A 4,540-nucleotide genomic window follows, 5' to 3' on the forward strand; every position below is an offset into this window, starting at 1 on the left:
TTTTGTTTCGTAATTTTTTTGATTTTCTGCAATGCGATATCGCAGCGATATCTCTTTACATTGTTTGCATTACTTTTATATATAATTTTATATTTCAAAGTTTTCTGAGTGTTTGTCTTTGCGAGCTGGCACAATGGTTGGCACCCCGAGCAAAATACTAAGCGGTATTTTGTCCGTCTTTCGAGTACTGCGTTCAAATTCAGCCGAGGTCGACTTTCTTTTTTTCTACTTTCACATTTCGCAGTTTCCCAATATTCATCAGAGATGGCAAATTTCTTGTAACAAGATCGTATCGAATGCATGCGAAATATTCTATACGCGATTCAAACTTGAGCTCTGACTTTCCAGAACACGGTATCAACTGAGTTTTTCTCGAACTATTTTCATAATGATTTTACAGTATGAGCAGGAGAACAGCTTCGTTGAAAAAATGATTTTGTGTTTTTGTCCGAGAAATTGCATTGTTCACGCTGGGAAATAATCGTATTCTTTCGCCAATATTCTAGATATAGATAATTGAAAACCTAATCCAACAACCGGTCTCTCGGCCGTGATCGTCTAGTGGTTAGGACCCCACGTTGTGGCCGTGGTAACCCAGGTTCGAATCCTGGTCACGGCAGATCGGCTAATTCAATTTTTATAAATATTTTTCTCTTTTTATTGATTTTCTTAATATACTGCAATATAATATCGCAGCGACATCTGTTCAAGTTATTTGTATTATTTTTATATATAATTTTAGATTTCAATGTTTTTCTGAGTGCAAGCACGTCTCTAATTTTGCATTGTGGGCCGGAATATTGCTTTGTTGAGAAATTATTTTGCTTTTGTTTTCTCCAGGAAATTGTTTCTTCACGCTGGAAAGTAATCGTATCTCTAAGAATTTTAGGTATTCCAATGCAATAATTGACTGTTCATACCCAGTAAAGAAACTAACGCCTGCAGAGGAAAATGCATCCCATACTGTGTTTCCACCTCGTCTACGATTCATAGCTGTTGAAATCCACTCACAGAGGTATCTCTTATCGGTTCTGTGAAGGCAACGTTCTGTGGTACCATTACAATGTTCAAATCTTGATTCGTCCACTTCAGAGGATTTCTGAAACCAGTCTGACTCATCGTTACCATACTTGGCCAAAACAGTGCAACGGATGCTTTATATTTTTCTAGGTGAACAAGTTCTGCCGAAGTCGACTTTGCCTTTCATGTTTTTGTGGTGAAAAAAAATAAGTAGCAGTTGATCATTGGGGTTGGTGCAACTGACTTAGCCCCTTCCCCAAACCTGCTGCCCTTGTGCCAAAATTTGAAACCAATATTCTTCTTGGTGAATTGGCAGAATCGTTAGCTCGCGGGCAAAGTGCTTAGCAACATTTCGCCCTTCTTCCCATTTTGAGTTCAAATTTCGCTGAGGAATATTCTAATTTTCATCCTTTTGGGCATAAGTACCAGTTGAGCACTGGAGTTGATAGAATCGACTTACTCCCTCCCAGAGAAATTTCAGGCTTTGAGTCTTTCATAGAAAGGATTATCTTATTGCGTATTACAAATCCATAAAAAAACACTCACAGGAACATGCAGAAATAAATCTTTAGTTTAATATGGAATAATATATCCCTTTCCACTCTTAAAAAAACTCATTCCAGTGAGCAAACTATCGGATTATTATTTTCTTGCACCAAGAAATATCGCCGTTGTCTCATTCGTGTTTCAGAGTTTCCCAATATTCATTAGAGACAGTAAATTTTCTTGTAACAAGATCATGTCCAGAGCATGTCATAATATTCTACACGCAATTAAAACTGAGCTCTGACACGTCCAAAATACGATATTCAAGGAATTTTCAAAGATCTACTTTTCAGTTGCTTCTGTAGTTTGGAGAAGTGTTGCTTTGTTGAAAAATTACTTTGATTTTAAGCTAATTAGAAAATCTCTATAACTTATGAAAGCAGTAACTATACTGAGAAAAGCAATGTTTAATGCCACTTGAACATGGCTGTTCCGTAGGAAGCGACGTTACCGTTATTTTAAGCCGATGGGAACTTATCCTGCAGCTGGTTATTTGATGCAAGCTGCATCCGATATATATTGCAAGCAAGGGAGTGAACCCCTACCATGATACAGCCACAAGATCACCAGACCGCACGGTTACGACCTCTATGCGGCCATACTCTGTGATGGACTTACTTCCTTCCCTGAAGTTGCTGGCATTGTGCCAACATTTGAAAATAATATTTATATTTACATTACGTTTCCAATTACAACGCCATTCACTTTTCATAGTTTCTCAAAATTCATCAGAGATGGCAAAGTTCTTGTAACAAGTTCGTAGCAAATGCATGCGAAAATATTCTCTACGTGATTCAAACTTAAGCTCTGACTTTTTCAGAACACGATATTAACTGAATTTTTCACGAACTATTTTCATAATGATTTTACAGTATGAGCAGTAGAACAGCTTGGTTGAAAAAATGATTTTGTGTTTTTGTCCGAGAAATTGCATTGATCATGCTGGGAAATAATCGTATTCTTTCACCAATACTCTAGATATAGATAACTGAAAACTTTAACCAATAGCTGGTCTCTTAGCCGTGATCGTCTAGTGGTTAGGACCCCACGTTGTGGCCGTGGTAACCCAGGTTCGAATCCTGGTCACGGCAGTGTCTGCTAGTTTGTTTTCATACATATTTTTCTCATTGTATTGATTTTTCTCAATAAAGTGCGATGTGATATGGCAGCGATATCTATTTAAGTTATTTGTATTACTTTTATATATAATTTTAGATTCGGAAGTTCTTCTGCTCGCGAGCATCGCTCTGCTTTTGCATGCGCCTGGTGTTGAAATTAGAGGGAGTTATCCCAAAGGAACAGTCATGTTTTGGTGGCTATAAACGTTACTTTGATTTTCTTATTTCCAGGAAACTGTCTTGACGCTCGGAAGTAATTTTATTCCAATCGGTGTTTAATATTACTCTTGAGAACTAGAAGAATCGTGAGCATGCGCAGCAAAATGATCAGCAGCATTTCGCCTGTCTTCCCATTTTGAGTTTAAATTTCCCCAAGCACTATTTTACTTTTCCTCTTTTTGGGGGTCAATAATATAAGTACCAGTTGAGCAATGGAATTGATATAATCGACGTGCTCCATCCCAGAAAAATTTCAGGCCTTGTGCCTAACATAGAAAGGATTATCTTATTAAATATTACAAATCCACGAAAAAAACCAAAAAAAACCTAAGAAGATGCAGAAGTAAATCTATATATTTATTGTCCAGGAAACTACTTTTTCAACGCTCGGAAGCAGTTATATTCTATAACCAATATTCTAGACTTACATAACTTAAGACACCGGGCAGCAAGTGGTCTAGTTACCACGATCGTCTAGTGGTTAGAGCTCTACGTTGTGGCCGTGGTAACTCAGGTTCGAGTCCTGGTCAGAGCAAGAAGGTTAATTATTGTTCTTCGTACATTTTTCTTTTTGTTTCGTATTTTATTGATGTTCTTGATATACTGCAATGCGATATCGCAGCTGTATCTCTTCCTGTTTTCTGTATTACTTTTATATACAATTTTATATTTCAAAGTTTTCTAGTGTTTGTCGTTGCAAGCTGGCAGAATTGTTCGCAATTGCAGCAAACGGCTAAGCGACATATCGTAGGTCTTTCGCGTACTGCATTCAAATTCTGCCGAGGTCGAATTTCATTATTCCTACTTTAGAAGGTCAATAAAATAATTACCAGTTAAGCAGTGGGGTTAATGCAATCGACTTATGTCCTTCCACGAAATTGCTGGCATTGTGCCAACATTTGAATATAATATTTATATCTACATTACGTTTTCATCAATTACAACGACATTTACTTTTCATAGTTTCCCAAAATTCATCAGAGATGGCAAGTTTCTTGTAACAAGTTCGTATCGAATGCATGCTAAAATATTCTCCACGTGATTGAGCTCTGACTTTTCCAGAACACGATATCAACTGAGTTTTTCACGAACTATTTTCAAGATGTTTTTACAGTATGAACAGGACAGCTTCGTTGAAAAAAATAATTTTGTGTTTTGACCGAGAAATTGATTTATTCACGCTGGGAAATAATCGTATTCTACGGCCAGTATTCTAGATAGAGATAATTCGAAAGCTGAGCCACTAGCTAGAATCTTAGCCGTGATCGTCTACTGGTTAGAACCACCACGTTGAGGCCGTGGTAACCCAGGCTCGAGTCCTGATCCGGCAGTATCAGCTAGTCTATTTTCTTAAATATTTTATTGATTTTCTTAATAAAGTGCGATGTGATATGGCAGCGATATCTGTTTAAGTTATTTGTATTACTTTTATATATAATTTTAGATTCGGAAGTTTTGCTAGTCGCGAGCATGCCTCTGCTTTTGCATTGTGGGGCGGAATATTGCTTTGTCGATAAATTACCTTGTTTTTGTTTCCTATAGAAAATTGTTCCTTCACGCTGGGAATTAAACGTATCTCTAATAATGTTAGGTATTCCAATGCAGTAATTGACTGTTCACGCCCTGTAAACAAACTA

General features: G+C 37.2%; 2 non-coding genes across 2 annotated transcripts; both read left to right on the forward strand.

Moving 5' to 3' along the window:
* The first annotated feature begins 547 nt into the window (after positions 1-547).
* On the forward strand, positions 548-619 carry Trnah-gug (transfer RNA histidin (anticodon GUG)). The gene has a single exon. It is a non-coding gene; the product is annotated as a tRNA-His (tRNA).
* Positions 620-2,585: 1,966 nt separating this feature from the next.
* On the forward strand, positions 2,586-2,657 carry Trnah-gug (transfer RNA histidin (anticodon GUG)). Its single transcript has one exon. It is a non-coding gene; the product is annotated as a tRNA-His (tRNA).
* Positions 2,658-4,540: the final 1,883 nt, after the last annotated feature.

Source organism: Octopus bimaculoides, chromosome 1, assembly GCF_001194135.2.
Source record: "Octopus bimaculoides isolate UCB-OBI-ISO-001 chromosome 1, ASM119413v2, whole genome shotgun sequence".
Lineage (NCBI taxonomy): Eukaryota > Metazoa > Mollusca > Cephalopoda > Octopoda > Octopodidae > Octopus > Octopus bimaculoides.